General features: G+C 36.9%; 1 protein-coding gene across 5 annotated transcripts in view; it reads right to left on the minus strand.

The window, feature by feature from the left end:
* The window catches only part of STK33 (serine/threonine kinase 33), a 170701-nt gene that overhangs the window by 25881 nt on the left and 126760 nt on the right, over positions 1-18060 (minus strand). The window lies entirely within an intron of this gene.

The raw sequence follows: 18060 nt of genomic DNA on the forward strand, positions 1-18060 counted from the left end.
AGGTTGTTTGTCCACTTTGCATTGATTTGTAAGAATTATTGAGATTTCATGATATTAACCCTTTTTTGGTTTTTTGGGTTACAAAAGCCTTCTCCTAGTTTATAACCTATCCCTAAAGTGTTGTTTTATGAACAGAAGTTCTGAAGATTAATATTAAGTCAAGTTTATTCACCATTTCTTTTACGTTAGTGCCTTTGGTATCTTGCTTATAAAATCCTTTTCTACACAGTCCAAGGTCCAAAAGATTTTCACCTATATTTTCTACTAAACATTAAATATAAATTTTATTATTTAAGTCCTTGATTGATTTGCAGTTGACTTTTGTCTGCAGTGTGAGATAGGAACCCAATTTCTCTCTTTTTTTCATATGGACAACCATTTATTCCAGCTCCAGTTATTGAATAGTCTCTCCTTTTTCCACTGATCTGCCATACTACCACTGTCATAAAAGTTCCAGATATGCATAGATATGTTTCTGCACCTTCTATTTTATTCTACTGGTCAATTTGCTTATTACTGCAAATGATCACACTATGCTAACTAATACAGCTTCATAAGTCTTAATATCTGGTAGAGCAAAACATTCTGAAATGTTTTGGCTATTTTCCACCCTTTAAGCTTCGATACAAATTTTAGGGTCAGGAAAGCTTGTGGAATTTTGATTGGATTTGCATCATGTATGTACATCAACATGAGGAAATCAGTTTTTATGATATTAAGTCTCCTGACCTATGATAATGGTATACCTTTACACTTTTCTTCAATGCTTTCCAATAAAGTTTCATAATTTTCCCCAAATCTTATCTTGAATTTATTTCTAGAAATGATATATTCCTGAATATTATTTTACATCTTCATTTTTTTACATTTTATATTGTTGCTTGCTAGTGAAAAGAAATACAATGTCAATCTCTTTTTTCCAGGTTTATTGAGATATAATTGATATATAACATTGTGTAAGTTTAAAGTGGACAATGTGTTGATTTGATACACTTATATATCGATGAGTATCAACCTTAAATCCAGCTACCTTACTCAGCTCTTCTATTATTTCAAATAGTTTAATAACTTGTATATTACTGCAAATAATAAAAGTTTTCTTTCTGTTTTCCAATTCTCATGACTTTATTTTCCTTGTCTTAAGTTGACTAAGATCAACAGTGTTGGGAAAAACTCTTGAAAGCTGATTTCCTTGACTAGCTCTTTATTTTAAAGAAATGCTTCTCACGTTTCCCATTTAAAACGATATTTGCTGTAAACTTTTATCAGGTTAAGGAAGTTTTCTTCTTTTCCTAATTAAATTATGAATGTATACTGAGTCTTATTACAAGTGTTTCCATTAAATTATCATATGCTTTTTCTCCTTTAATATATTAATGTGTGAATTTATATTTACAGATTTTTTTTTTCCCAAAATTAAACCATCATTGTATTTTTTAGGGAAAATCCAACTAGATCATGATCTTTTTTATAAAAACAGTTGGATCCAACTTGCTAATATGTTGTTTAAGGTTTTACATCTATATTAATAAGTAATATGGATCATTTTCCTTTTTCATAGGTTTGGTTTACAATGGCCTAATTTTGTTATACGAGAGTATACAGAATTAATACTAGACTCAAAATAAATCAGGAAAATTCTCTCTTTGGGGGCACAGGAGGAGAGTTATAAATTTGACATAAAAGTTTGGTAGAATTAACCTGTAAAATCATCTAGGCTTGGTGTTTTCCTGGTGGAAGATTTTAAACTACTGCTTCAATTTCCTTAGTAATTATATAGGACAATTCAAGTTTTCTATTTATTCTTTTTTTTTTAAATTTTTTTTTTTGAGGTGGACCATTTTTAAAAGTCTTTCTTGAATTTGTTACAATATTGTTTCTCTTTCATGTTTTGGTTTTTTGGCCGTGAGGCATGTGGGATCTTAGCTCCCCAACCAGGATTGAACCTGCACCCCCTGCATTGCAAGGCAAAGTCTTAACCACTGGCCCGCCAGGGAAGTCCCTTCTATTTATTCTTGAGACAATTTTATGAAGCTGTATTTTTTGAGGAAAATCTTTTTTATGAAAAGAAATTTTGTCCATTTTTCCTAAGTTTTCAGATTTATTAGTATACAGTTGTTGGTGGTATTCCCTTACCTTTTTAATATTTATCCTTTTAATTTCTGCTTTATCTGTGCCTGTATTCCCTTTTTCCTATTAATACTATTTTTGTCTTCTCTATTTCTTTCTTATTTTTGCCAAAGATTTATCTATTTGTTGGTCTTTTCAAAGAATCAAATGTTGGTCTCATTGATCTTCTCTTTTCTACCTTTCCTTTCCATTTAACTTATTTTCACTCTTACTTAGTTTTATATTTCCTACTACTTTATTTGGGTATATTCTGTTGGGATTTTTTCCTGAGATTTTAAGTTGGATATGTAGTTCCTTTTTTAGCCTTTCTTTTTTTTTTTTTGCGGTATGCAGGCCTCTCACTGTTGTGGCCTCTCCTGTTGCGGAGCACAGGCTCCGGACGCGCAGGCTCAGCGGCCATGGCTCACGGGCCCAGCCGCTCCGCGGCATGTGGGATCTTCCCAGACCCGGGCACAAACCCGTGTCTCCTGCATCAGCAGGCGGACTCTCAACCACTGCGCCACCAGGGAAGCCCTTTTCTTCTTTTTTAATGTGAATACTCCAGGTGATAAGTTTCTGCTGAAACAGACTTTTACTGCATCTCACAGGTTTTGATATGTTGTATTTTTATTACCATTCAGTTCTACAAATTAAAAATTTGTTCTCATTAGTATTTATTCTTTAACCCATGACTTATCTAGAAGCATGTGATTTAATTTCCAAATATATACAGATATTTAATCTTATTGGCATTGACTTTTAACTTAATTGTGTATTGTTAGATAACATAATCTGTGTGAAATTTATTGAGACTTGCTTTCTTCCTGGCCAGTTCAATTTTGGTAAAGGTTCCTTCCACATGTGGTTAAGAAAAATGTATATCCTCTAATAGATGGATGCAGAATTGTATACATGTCCACTAAAATAAGCTTGTTACCTGTGTTGTTAAAATACCCTTGTTTCTGTTTTCATTTGCTTTACATATCAATAATTGAGAGAAGTGCATTAAAATCTCCCACTATGATGGTGAATTTTCCAATTTCTCCATGTAATTTTGTCATTTTTGATGTATATTTTTGAGGTTATCTTATTAGTTGCATACATGTTTAAACTTATATATTTTGCTTGGATTGAACTTTTATCATTATAAAGTGACCTTCATTATCTCTAACGGATTTGTTTGTGGCAAGGTATATTTAACTGATATTAATTCAGTTACTCAGGCTTTTTTTGGTTAGTGTTTGCCTGGTATGTTCTTTTCTATTCTTTTTCTTTCAATATTTGTGTCCTTATGCTTCAAATGTGCTTCTTGTAAATAGCACTTAGCTAGATTTTTTAAAAGTCAACCTGACCTTATGTCTTTTAACAGGTATTTCTTTTTTAAAAATATTATTTTTTTCATGTTTATTTATCTTTTTATTTATTATTTTTGGCTGTGTTGGATCTTAGTTGCGGCATGCGGGATCTTTTGTTGTGGCACGTGGGCTTCTCTCTAGTTGTGGTGCGCAGGTTTTCTCTCTCTAGTTGTGGCACGTGGGCTCAGTAGTTGCGGGACGCGGGTTTAGATGCCCTGCAGCGTGTGGGATTTTAGTCCCCCAACCAGGGATCAAACCCACATCCCCTGCATTTGAAGGTGGATTCTTTACCACTGCACCACCAGGGAAGTCCCTTAACAGGTATTTCTAACTCATTAACTTATTTGAAACTGTTTCTATCATTTAAGTTTATTACTACAACTGTCTCACTCTTTGTATCTTTGTTAATCCTTTATTACTTTGAAAATCCATTGTCTACATCTTCCATTTTAGACCCCTCTTGTGTACCCATGTTCTCTCTCCGTTCTCAACACTTGTCATGTGTATATTATCTCACATTTTAAGTCTGGGTTATTATGAATATACTTTCTCCTCTTCTTCTTTGGTCCTTTTCTCTTTTTTTGGACACCAACACACTTTACTAAGGTATTTGAAGACTCTCGGTACACATAGCTCTTGCAGTATCTACTGGATTTCTTTGACCTCCTATTTAATTACTTCTATCAAGTGTTTTAAATCTAGGACTTGTGTGGCAAACCTGAGGCCTTGTATATTTGAAAATATTTTTATCATTCCCTTTCACTTGAATGACAATTTGGATGGATATAAAATTCTAAGTTTAAAGTTGTTTCCCCTGTAACACATTTAGAATTATTACTCCATTTACACTTGCATCCAATGTTGCTGCTGAAAAGTAAGATGTCAATGTGACTCTTGTTCTTTTTTATATGATATTGCTCTTTCTCTCTGGGAACATTTAGAATTTCCTCTTTGTTTTTGATGTTCTTAAATCTCATTATGTCTATTTTGTCAGTTTTTCCTTCTCTCTCCTATTTGGTAGTCTATCATCTATTTAGAGCTGAAGTCTTTCTTCTTTCTTTAATTCTGACGAATTATCTCTATTATTTTTTAAAAGATTTCCTTCTCTCTCTTTTTACTTTCTTTCCTGAGACTCCTATTATATGCATTTTGTAACTTTTACTTTCAATTCCTTATAGCTTTTCTTTATTTTTTCAATTTGTTGATCTTCACCTGTTCCCTTCTATAAAGTTCTATTAAAGTTCCATAATCTGATCATCTAGTTTTTTTAATTCATTCTTCAGCTGCACCCATTTCACTACTTATCCTATATAACTGTATCTCTATTTTAACTATTATACCTAAATGGTTCTACCTGGTTTTGCTTTATCATTTCTTGCTTCATATTATTAACATCTTCCCTTATCTCTTGTAGCATGTTCATCTTGTTGACTTCTAAATTCTTGAACTGCCTATTCTAAACTCTCCTAATGGTGTGTGAAATGTGACCTGTTAGCTCATACTCCACAGGGAGTACTGGCTCCTCAGGAGGACAGACCAGAACCAGGCCTTCAGCCCCAGGAGCTCAAAATCCCTAGGCACCAAAGATCTGCCCCCACCGAGCAACTCCTCAGTTCAGGGTTTCAACCTTTTCAAACTTCTCCTCCAAGGAGGAACAACCCAAGGAGGAGGCACTTCTAAAAGTATAACCCACCTGTCCTAGGGTGTGGAGGCCAACAGGTAAGTCAATGCCTAAATCCAATTCCCACCCATTTTCCTTAGCTTCTCACTCATGCAGGGCCTCAGTGCTGCTCTGATTTTACTTTCTACTCCTGTGAGAGGACAGGCATCAGCGTCGCGAGGCAAAGGGGAACTTGGGTTGTTTTTGTCTTCCTATTTTACTTCCTTCCCTGGCTGTAACCTCACTCATCATACATGCCAGCTCAGAATATCCCCTTATCTTCCCAGGGGTTTTGCACACTATTCTCTGAATCCTGGTATCATGAGGTTTCTCTCTAAAGTTACTCTAGGTTTAATCTTCAGAGAACATGCAGAAGTCTGTGCTAATTCAGTACCTTGTCAGGAACCAGAGCCTCCTCCAGCTGGCCTTTCACTAGGTGGTTTTTGACATATAACCCAAACAGATTTAAAGAAATGAGTGACACTGCTACATCAAAATTCCTTCTACTTGTTTATAAGGTTCTCAGTGCTTACATCTATGAAAACTGAAAACAATAATACAATTGATGCTGAATACTGTCTCTCTCTAACATTAAGTAACATTCAATCATGGATGGATGGCTATCTGGGGGGAAATGTAGCCCTATCCATCCACTAAACAGATATTTTTCCAATACAATTTGACTTATGTTTGATAATTACTAACAATTATAATTACATTCCCTTGATCAATTATAAACGAATAATTAAAGTCACTCTTAAATAATTTTTAAAAATTTAGAGCCCTAGGGTCACGAGAAATAAAAACAAAAATATAAATATATATTTGAGCTGTTTTTTGCAAAATGAAACAAATGATAGGGTGATTAGTAAAAAGTCTTTCATGCAAAAATATATAATACATTGGGATAAATGCAGTGGAAGAAATGCAATACAAATTCAAAGAAATGAATGAATAATCTAAAGTTTCTTTTTTAAAAAAAATTTTAAAAATTTATTTTTTTATACAGCAGGTTCTTATTAGTTATCCATTTTATACTTATGAGTGTATATATGTCAATCCCAATCTCCCAATTCATCACACCACCCCCCTCCCCGCCACTTTCCCCCCTTGGTGTCCATATGTTTGTTCTCTATGTCTGTGTCTCTATTTCTGCACCGCAAACTGGTTCATCTGTACCATTTTTCTAGGTTCCACATATATGCATTAATATACGATATTTGTTTTTCTCTTTCTGACTTACTTCACTCTGTATGACGGTCTCAAGACCCATCCACATCTTTACAAATGACCCAATTTTGCTCCTTTTTATGGCTGAGTAATATTCCATTGCATATACGTGCCACATCTTCTTTATCCATTCATCTGTCAATGGGCATTTAGGTTGCTTCCATGACCTGGCTATTGTAAATAGTGCTGCAATGAACATTGGGGTGCATATGTCTTTTTGAACTATGGTTTTCTCTGGGTATATGCCCAGTAGTGGGATTGCTGGGTCATATGGTGATTCTATTTTTAGTTTTTTAAGGAACCTCCATACTGTTCTCCATAGAGGCTGTATCGATTTACATTCCCACCAACAGTGCAAGAGGGTTCCCTTTTCTCCACACCCTCTCCAGCATTTGCTGTTTTTAGATTTTCTAATGATGGCCATTCTAATTGGTGATACCTCATCGTAGTTTTGATTTGCATTTCTCTAATAATTAGTGATGCTGAGCATCTTTTCATGTGCTTCCTGGCCATCTGTATGTCTTCTTTGGAGAAATGTCTATTTAGGTCTACTGCCCATTTTTTGACTGGATTGTTTGTTTTTTTGATATTGAGCTGCATGAGCTGCTTATAAATTTTGGAGATTAATCCTTTGTCAGTTGCTTCATTTGCAAATATTTTCTCCCATTCTGAGGGTTGTCTTTTCGTTTTGTTTATTGTTTCCTTTACTGTGCAAAAGCTTTCAAGCTTCATTAGCTCCCGTTTATTTTTATTTCCATTTCTTTAGGAGGTAGGTCAAAAAGGATCTTGCTGTGATTTATGTCATGGAGTGTTCTTCCTATGTTTTCCTCTAAGAGTTTTATAGTGTCTGGCCTTACATTTAGGTCTTCAATCCATTTTGAGTTTATTTTTGTGTATGGTGTTAGGGAGTGTTCTAATTTCATTCCTTTACATGTAGCTGTCCAGTTTTCCCAGCACCACTTATTAAAGAGGCTGTCTTTTCTCCATTGTATATTCCTGCCTCCTTTAAAAAAGATAAGGTGATCATATGTGCGTGGGTTTACCTCTGGGCTTTCTATCCTGTTTCATTGATGTATATTTCTGTTTTTGTGCCAGTACGATACTGTCTTGATTACTGTAGCTTTGTAGTATAGTCTGAAGTCCGGGAGCCTGATTCCTCCAGCTCCATTTTTCTTTCTCAAGCCTGCTTTGGCTCTTTGGGGTCTTTTGTGTCTCCATACAAATTTTAAGATTTTTTGTCCTAGTTCTGTAAAAAATGCCATTGGTAATTTGATAGGGATTGCACTGAATCTGTAGATTGCTTTGGGTAGTACAGTCATTTTCACAATATTGATTCTTCCAATCCAAGAACATGGTATATCTCTCCCTCTGTTTGTATCGTCTTTAATTTCTTTCATCTGTGTCTTATAGTTTTCTGCATACAGGTCCTTTGTCTCCCTAGGTAGGTTAATTCCTAGGTATTTTATTCTTTTTGTTGCAATGGTAAATGGGAGTGTTTCCTTAATTTCTCTTTCAGATTTTTCATCATTAGTATATAGGAATGCAAGATATTTCTGTGCATTAATTCTGTATCCTGTAACTTTACCAAATTCATTGATTAGCTCTAGTAGTTTTCTGGTGGCATCTTTAGGATTCTCTATGTATAGTATCATGTCATCTGCAAACAGTGACAGTTTTACTTCTTCTTTTCCAATGTGTATTCCTTTTTATTTCTTGTTCTTCTCTGATTGCTGTGGTTAGGACTTCCAAAACTATGTTGAATAATAGTGGCGAGAGTGGACATCCTTGCCTTGTTCCTGATCTTAGAGGAAATGCTTTCAGTTTTTCACCATTGAGAATGATGTTTGCTGAGCATATGTCATATATGGCCTTTATTATGTTGAGGTAGGTTCCCTCTACACCCACTTTCTGGAGATTTTTTATCATAAATCGGTGTTGAATTTTGTCAAAAGCTTTTTCTGCATCTGTTGAGATGATCAAGTATGGTTTTTATCCTTCAATTTGTTAATATGGTGTATCACATTGATTGATATGCGTATATTGAAGAATCCTTGCATCCCTGGGATAAATCCCACTTGATCGTGGTGTATGATCCTTTTAATGTGTTGTTGGATACTGTTTGCTAGTATTTTGTTGAGGATTTTTGCATCTATATTCATCAGTGATGTTGGTCTGTAATTTTCTTTTTTCGTAGTATCTTTGTCTGGTTTTGGTATCAGGGTAATGGTGACCTCATAGAATGAGATTGGGAGTGTTCCTTCCTCTGCAATTTTTTGGAAGAGTTTGAGAAGGATGAGTGTTAGCTCTTCTCTAAATGTTTGATACAATTCACCTGTGAAGCCATCTGATCCCGGACTTTGCTTGCTGGAAGATTTAAAATCACAGTTTCAATTTCATTACTTGTGATTGGTCTGTCCATATTTTCTATTTCTTCCCAGTTCAGTCTTGGAAGGTTATAACTTTCTAAGAATTTGTCCATTTCTTCCAGGTTGTCCATTTTATTGGCATAGAGTTGCTTGTAGTAGTCTCTTGGGATGCTTTGCATTTCTGTGGTGTCTGTTGTAACCTCTCCTTTTTCACTTCTAATTTTATTGATTTGAGTCCTCTCCCTCCTTTTCTTGATGAGTCTGGGTAATGGTTTATCAATTTTGTTTACCTTCTCAAAGAACCAGGTTTTAGTTTTATTGATCTTTGCTATTGTTTTCTTTGTTTCTATTTCATTTATTTCTGCTCTGATCTTTATGATTTCTTTCCTTCTGCTAACTTTGGGTTTTGTTTGTTCTTCTTTCTCTAGTTGCTTGAGGTGTAAGGTTAGATTGTTTATTTGAGATTTTTATTGTTTCTTGAGGTAGGCTTGTATTGCTATAAACTTCTCTCTTAGAACTGCTTTTGCTGCACACCATAGGTTTTGGATCGTGTTTTCATTGTCATTTGTCTCTAGGTATTTTTTGATTTCCTCTTTGATTTCTTCAGTGATCTCTTGGTTATTTAGTAACACATTGTTTAGCCTCCATGTGTTTGTATTTTTTCCCTGTAACTGATTTCTAATCTCATAGCGTTGTGGTCAGAAAAGATGCTTGATATGATTTCAATTTTCTTAAATTTACTGAGGCTTGATTTGTAACCCAGGATGTGATCTAACCTGGAGAATGTTCCACGTGCACTTGAGAAGAAAGTGTAATCTTCCATTTCTGGATGCAGTGTCCTATAAATATCAATTAAATCTATCTGGTCTATTGTGTCATTTAAAGCTAGTATTTACTTATTAATTTTCTGTTTCGAAGATCTGTCCATTGGTGTGTGTGAGGTGTCAAAGTCCCCCACTATTACTGTGTTACTGTCGATTTCCTCTTTTATACCTGTTAGCAGTTGCCTTATGTATAGAGGTGTTCCTATGTTGGGTGCATATATATTTATAATTGTTGTATCTTCTTCTTGGATTGATCCCTTGATCATTATGTAGTGTCCTTCCTTGTCTCTTGTAACATTCTTTATTTTAAAGTCTATTTTACCTGATATGAGTATTGCTACTCCACTTTTCTTTTGATTTCCATTTTCCTGGAATATCTTTTTCCATCCCCTCACGTTCAGTCTGCATGTGTCCCTAGGTCTGAAGTGGGTCTCTTGTAGACAGCATACATATGGGTCTTGTTTTTGTATCCATTCAGTGAGCCTGTGGTTTTTAGTTGGAGCATTAAATTCATTCACGTTAAGGTAATTATCCATATGTATGTTCCTGTTACCATTTTCTTAATTGTTATGGGTTTGTTTTTGTTGGCCCTTTTCTTGTGTTTCCCACTGAGGGAAGTTCCTCTAGCATTTGTTGTAGAGCTGGTTTGGTGGTGCTGAATTCTCTTACCTTTTGCTTGTCTGTAAAGCTTTTGATTTCTCTGTCGAATCTGAATGAGATCCTTGCCAGGTAGAGTAATCTTGGTTGTAGGTTCTTCTCTTTCACCACTTTAAATATATCGTGCCTCTCCCTTCTGGCTTGCAGAGTTTCTGCTGAGAAATCAGCTGTTAACGTTATGGGAGTTCCCTTGTATATTATTTGTCATTTTTCCCTTGCTGCTTTCAATAATTTTTCTTTGTCTTTAATTTTTGTCAATTTGATTACTATGGTGTCTCAGCATGTTTCTCCTTGGGTTTATCCTGCCTGGGACTCGCTGTGTTTCCTGGACTTGGGTGGCTATTTCCTTTCCCATGTTAGGGAAGTTTTCAACTATAATCTCTTCAAATATTTTCTCGGGTCCTTTCTCTCTCTCTTCTCCTTCTGGGGCCCCTATAATGCGAATCTTGTTGCGTTTAATGTTGTCCCAGAGGTCTCCTGGGCTGTCTTCATTTCTTTTCATTCTTTTTTCTTTATTCTGTTCTGCAGCAGTGAATTCCACCATTCTGTCTTCCAGGTCACTTATCCGTTCTTCTGCCTCAGTTATTCTGCTATTGATTCCTTCTAGTGTTTTGTTTTTTTTTTAAGACTAGTCCTTTGTTTTATTAATTAATTTATTTATTTTTGCTGTGTTGGGTCTTCTTTTCTGTGCAAGGGCTTTCTCTAGTTGTGGCAAGCGGGGGCCACTCTTCATCATGGTGCGTGGGCCTCTCACTATCGCGGCCTCTCTTGTTGCGGAGCACAGGCTCCAGATGCACAGGCTCAGTAGTTGTGGCTCACGGGCCTAGTTGCTCCGTGGCATGTGGGATCCTCCCAGACCAGGGCTCGAACCCGTGTCCCCTTCATTAGCAGGCAGATCCTGAACCATTGCGCCACCAGGGAAGCCCCCTTCTAGTGTATTTTTCATTTCAGTTCTTGTATTGGTCATCTCTGTTTGTTTGTTCTTTAATTCTTCTAGTTCTTTGTTAAACATTTCTTGCATCTTCTTGATCTTTGCCTCCATTCTTTTTAGGAGGTCCTGGATCATCTTCACTATCATTATTCTGAATTCTTTTTCTGAAAGGTTGCCTATCTCCACTTCATTTAGTTGTTTTTCTGGGGTTTTATCTTGTTCCTTCATCTGTTACATAGCCCTCTGCCTTTTCATCTTGTCTATGTTTCTGTGAATGTGGTTTTTGTTCTACGGGCTGCAGGATTGTAGTTCTTCTTGCTTCTGCTCTCTGCCCTCTGGTGGATGAGGCTACCTAAGAGGCTTGATGGGAGGGACTGGTGGTGGGTAGAGCTGGCTGTTGCTCTGGTGGGCAGAGCTCAGTAAAACTTTAATCCGCTTGTCTGCCGATGGGTGGGGCTGAGTTCCCTCCCTGTTGGTTGTTTGGCCTGAGGCAATCCAGCACTGGAGGCTACAGGCTCTTTGGTGGGGCAAATGGCGGACTCTGGGAGGGCTCACACCAAGGAGTACTTCCCAGAACTTCTGCTTCCAGTGTCCTTGTCCTCATGGTGAGCCACAGCCACACCCCGCCTCTGCAGGAGACCCTCCAACACTAGCAGGTAGGTCTGGTTCAGTCTCCTATGGGGTCACTGCTCCTTCCCCTGGGTCCCGATGAGCACACTACTTTGTGTGTGCCCTCCAAGAGTGGAGTCTCTGTTTCCCCCAGGGAAAAGTCCTGCAATCAAATCCCACTAGCCTTCGGAGTCTGATTCTCTATGAATTCCTCCTCCCGTTGCCAGACCTCCAGGTTGGGAAGCCTGACGTGGGGCTCAGAACCTTCACTCCAGTGGGTGGCCTTCTGTGGTATAAGTGTTCTCCAGTTTGTGATTTGATTTTATTGTCATTGCGCCCCTTTTACCGTCTTATTGTGGCTTCTCCTTTGTCTTTGGATGTGGGGTCTCTTTTTTGGTGAGTTCCAGTGCCTTCCTGTTGAAGACTGTTCAGCAGTTAGTTGTGATTCTGATGCTCTCGCAAGAGGGAGTGAGCGCACATCCTTCTATTCTGCCATCTTGAACCTATCTCTCAACTGCATTTCTAAACACTTCAATTCCTGGCTGTGCCTCCCTGGGAGGATCCTGAGCAAACCCAGGTCCTGTCCACATGTAGCCCCAGGTTGTCCTGAAGCCCAAATCCCAGCAAGTCCTATGGAGACTGAACTCCTGTTGCAAGGACGCTGGCCCTTCGAGTCCCAAAGCGGAGGACCTGGTGGTGCTTGAGGAGACAAAACTCTAAAGTTTCTGTTAAAGGATAATTTGTTCATAAATTTTTTAAATTGGATGAGATGGAGGTGTTATATATGTAAAAAAAGTTAGATTTATTTTTAATTACCAACATTTACAATATATAGGAAATTATATCCCTTGTAATTATTTACATTTATGATGAAAAACTTTTAAGCTCAACCTAAAAATATCTGAAGAGATTCGTTACTTTTCAGTCTTTCTGAAATTATTCAAGCACAGACGTTTGAATATACTGTTCCAAAAAGCACCTCATTCTTCTTCCAATCTACAAAACCAGTAAGTCTTCTATACTTTTGTCTTACCCCATTTTCCTAGTCACCTGAAAAAGTTTTTATTCCTTTTACTCTTTTATCTAACATTTCTTTTTAGTTGAAAAATTGTGTTGATTGTCTTTCTAATGTCTATTTCTCTCCTCTCCTCTGTTCCGTTCTCACTGCCCTCGTTCCAATCTTTATTATCTCACCTGAGTTCTATTTCAGTTCTCCAACTTTACTTGCCACTCTGCAAACCATATCACACATACTGTTGCCAGATTATTCTTCCTGAAGTTCTGTCTGCCCTGGCCAGCAATACATCCACCAACCCACTAACTGATAGAGTTGACCTGTGAAGAATCTTAGACTCTTGCTACTTGTTCCCAACCTGCTCCAATGCCTATCCTGTTCTATCTCCCCATTAAGATCCTGTTTCTGCCCTTCAGCCATGATCTGTGCATAAGGATCCCTCAAATTTATTCCTAGGGCCCTTCTGGCTTCACACTATTTCAGCCAGGATACTGCATTAGAAGAGGAGCTCCCCCCTCAGAATAGCCCACAGACCCCATCCAAGTCCACTCAAATCACTCCACAAGGGTTGAAGGGACAAAGCAGAAAACAAAACTCACATAAGTTCAGCTATGATCTGGTACTTCAGTGCCTTTCAGTAGCAATCCATTGTCAAACAAGTCAAATACAAAGTCTTCTCTATGTAGGCCAAGGTCTAGAGCAAAATAGCCCTAATCTGCCTTTACAGCTTAATTTCCCACTACTTTCCTACAAGTCTTCTATGATTCTAAAAAACCAGAACTACTAATATACTTCATTTTTTCTTTCTCTATATCTTTGTGAAGTTCTTTCTATCTAGAATCCCCTGCCTTACCATAACTCCAACTTTAATTTCTACTTTTACCCATTTATTTAGAGTCAGATCACATATTACCTTCACTTTAAGTGGTTTTTGTAACCCCCTAAAGGGAATAATAGCTCTCTTCTTAAAAACCTAATAGTACTACTACTATACTATATAAATACATGTTTTATATATTAAATATAATATATATTTAATATACATTAATAAGTACAAATATGATATAAATATATAATACATATTTTATAGAATATATATTTTATACAGTATATATTATATATATATATATATATATATATATATATATAAAATATGTATACACACACACACATCATATACTCATTCTCTGCCTGTGTTTTTCTTTTAAACTTTCCACTATGCTTTGGGCAACCTGTAGGAAGGGACTATGCCAGACTCATCCTTGTGTCCTCCACAGCACATAGTAGTTATTCAATAAATATTTGTTTGAATTATTAAGTATATATCAATCACTGAATTTTGAGTAAATGCCCAAGGTTCCTGGTTCATGAGCTTCCAAACATAATTCTTATTTATTAAAAAACCTTCATTAAAGAGGGCCTTCAAAGCGTATTCATATATGTAAGATAATTCAGAATTTAAGAATAAGTAAATATATCAATAGTAAAATAAAGGTAAGAGACTTAATATATTTAGGAAGAAAATATACAGTAGGAAAAAAAATAGGTATTAGAAAAATTACCAATAATTAGTTAGGTATCAGAAAATTCCAATTCTTTTACATAGAGTGTACAGGCTAAAGGTTAAAAGCTAATGACCAAAGCCTAAATAACAGTTTGTGAATTAGTGAACAAGGACCCTGTTCACACATAGGAAAGAGTGTTCTGAAGTTAGACTCCACAGTTCATTACAAGAGCATTTGTAAAGTGTGACTAAAAAGCAAAGTACACTGTAATTTGTGGTAAATCACTCAATGGGAGAGACTGTGTTTTATTCGTCTTTGTACCCACATAGTGCCCGATGAATTAAAATCAAAAGACACTTGTTACAGTCAACATAGACGTTTAAATGACTGTTGTCCCATTTAAAATAAGCCGCCCTGCAAGACTGACGCGCTATAATAATAATTTCCTTCTGTCAAAGAGCTTGCAATTGTTCCCCACTATCTATGGCAGGAAGTTAAAACTCTTTAGCCTGGGACTCAAGTGCCCTCACAATTTTCTTTCCTCTTCTAAAGTCTTATTTCCCACTTCTTTCCTTCAGGCATCTTATTTGTCAGTCAAATTGAACTCCTGATTTCACACTTGCTTGCCTCTGTATCTCTCTGTTCATCTGGTAATTTCTTATGTCATTTATCATTTTCTTCCTTGCTTTGTATCTTATACATAGCTTGTTTTCCTTATCATATTGTAAGTTCCTCATGTCAGAGACCAGGTCCTATATGTCTTTAACTATATTTTATTACCTAGCACAGGGCCTGGCACATGGTAGGCACACACACAAAAAATCTGTTGAAGGAATTACTGAATAATACCAGTAGAGCTCAACTCCGGAAACTACTTTTTGACAAGCCGTAAAAGAAAAATGCTTTTGTTAATTTATGGCAGAGTTCTTAAATATAAGCAGGCATTAAAAATACTGGGAAACTTGTTAAATATGCAAATTCTTGGTGTTAGTTGTTACCAGGGGACTTAATACCAAGGGGCAACCGTAACTATCTTTAATAAGGAATGAAGTCCTGAACCACTGCTGAGAATGAAAAGGGCAAAAAAGAAGAAAAGGATAAAGAGGATAACAGGCACACTCTTGGCAGTGGAAGTCATCATCAAACTCTTCCTTTGTAGTGAAGTCATTATTGGCTGTTTTTCCTTGCATCTGATCTTTGACTTTTTTTTTTTTTAATATCTGGTTTTTTGTTTTGTTTTTTATAAATTTATTTATTTATTTATTTTTGGCTGTGGTGGGTCTTCGTTGCTGTGCACAGGCTTTCTCTAGTTGCAGCAAGCGGGGGCTACTCTTCGTTGCGGTGCGTGGGCTTCTCACCGCGGTTGCTCCTCTTGTTGCAGAGCACGGGCTCTAGGCGTGCGGGTTTCAGTAGTTGTGGCACACGGGCTCAGCAGTTGTGGCTCGCGGGCTCTAGAGTGCGGGCTCAGTAGTTGTGGTGCACGGGCTTAGTTGCTCCGCAGCACGTGGGATCTTCCCAGACCAGGGCTCGAACCCGTGTCCCCTGCATTGGCAGGCGGATTCTCAACCACTGCGCCACCAGGGAAGTCCCGATCTTTGACTTTTTAAATCAGGATGACAATATCTGTTTAAGACCCATTCACTTAAATGTACATAGCGAAGCAATGATTATTTTTCTCAGAATACTTTTCAGATATGTACTGTATTTCAAAATGTACAATATATAGGTAAACCATAGAAACTTTTTATCCCATAAAGCTCTTTGAAAAGAATGTTACTATTTGTTCGGTACTGGAAGATCAGTTCTGCTTATAAAGCAGTAAGGCACTGAGAGAACTAACGTGTTCTCTTTAGATTATTTCAAACAGGATATGAATTACAGGAAGCAAGACTTCAAGTGGTTAAGAAGAAAAGAGTTTTGCCTTTCCGAAGTTTACAAAATGCCAGTATTCTAAACTTCATACACTGAACTCCTTAGGATAGTCTGATATAGTACATGCTATCTGTCACTTCTCTATCCATTTGGCAAAGACTAGATAGAGACAAATGCTACAGAGGCTCAAAAATGGAGACTTCTGGAAAAATGACCAAAGCCAGAAATAAAGTTGTACTAATTAGAAAACAAATAATTAAATGGCCAAACCCGAATGTTGTGTGATGCTGAAAAGAGATAGATTTCTAAAGCATACCATCTGTTTTACAGTTTTTATTTTGCTGTACTGCAAATCTACTCAGTAGTTTTGCAATGATCTAGCTGCTAACTCATTTGCACAATTACTTTAGGCCAGAAATACTTATTGCACAGAATCATTTGAGAGTTCAACACATTCACAGAAGAGGGCAGATATAAACCATTTTTGAGTGAAGACAATTTCTTTAGTCCTTAAAGAAAATGTTATTAAAAAAAAATGATTAGAAATTGCCAAAAGAAAATCAGAATGCTATCACTATAAATTTATGGTATCTAAACCTATCTGGGCCTTCAGGGTCACCATCAACCCCTCTGTTGGCCATTCTAATGAAAACTCATTCTCATCTTGACCCCTCAGCAGCATTTACCTGGGAGCTGACTGCTCCTGCTTTCTCAAACACTCTTCTCACTTAACTTCCTTGGCACCACCCTCCTGACTTTCCTTCTTCCTCATCAGCTATTCCTTTTCAGCCTCCACTGCTAGCTTCTCCTCTTCTAAATGTTGTAGTGTTTAAGGCAGGGTGCTGAGGCCTCTTGTCCTTTCTATCTGTATTTTCTTCCTAACTTATCTCTTCAGCCCAATGGCTTTACATGGCATCTATATACTCAGGAATCACAGATTTATATCTCCAGCTCATTCTTCTCGAGTTCCAGGCTCATACATTCAATGATCTATTTGAAATCTCCACTTGAATGCTACATAGGCATCTCAAAGTTAGCATGTCTCATATGGAACTCTTGACTCACCACTCTTCCCCCAGAAAAAAAAAAAATCTATTTCTCCTACAGTCTTCCACATCTCAGCAAATGGCACTACCATCCAACCAGCTGTTAAAGCAAAATCTAAAAATCATCCTGATACCTCCCTTATCCTTATCTCTTATCTGATCCATCACCAAGCCCTATCAAATATACCTAAAAAATATATTACATTTATTTCTCTTCAACTCTATTGCTACCACCCTGTCCAAGCCACCATCATCTCTCAACATTACTACTGCATTACAAGCACATCATGTATCTGTGGTACCTAACACAGTGTCTAGCAAGTCACAGATGTAAAATAACTTTCTGCATAGATAAATATTACTTAGCAACATTCCTACGTCTCTAAGACAATCTCTAATTTCCATTCTCAGACATTTTCTGACATGCCTACAGATATTCATTTACTGAATCATCTACTCATCCAGCAATTATTTATTATTGTATTAATTGGTATTAGGTTTAACTGCATATTTCACAGTATCTCAAAGATGACAGACATTTGTCTCCTGCTCATATAAAAATGTCTGGAGGTAGGCAGTCAAGGGCTGGCATAGCAGCTCTATATGCTAAGAGCCCTGGTTCCTTGCATCTTGTTGCTCTGCTATCCCGTTTATAAATTCCACTCTATGATCTAATATGGCTACTTAAACTCCACCCATCACAGCTGCATTTCAGTCACTAGGGAAGAAGATGGATGTGAGGAAGGCCATACCCCCTCCATTTAAGGACACTTCCCAGAAATTGCTCCTACCTCCACTTAGATCTCATTGACCAGCACCATAACTAGCAAAGATGGGGAAGAATTAGCAAAGAAGACAAGATAGCAATGTTACCAGCTAAA

The sequence above is a fragment of the Phocoena sinus genome, chromosome 8, assembly GCF_008692025.1.
Source record: "Phocoena sinus isolate mPhoSin1 chromosome 8, mPhoSin1.pri, whole genome shotgun sequence".
Classification (NCBI taxonomy): domain Eukaryota; kingdom Metazoa; phylum Chordata; class Mammalia; order Artiodactyla; family Phocoenidae; genus Phocoena; species Phocoena sinus.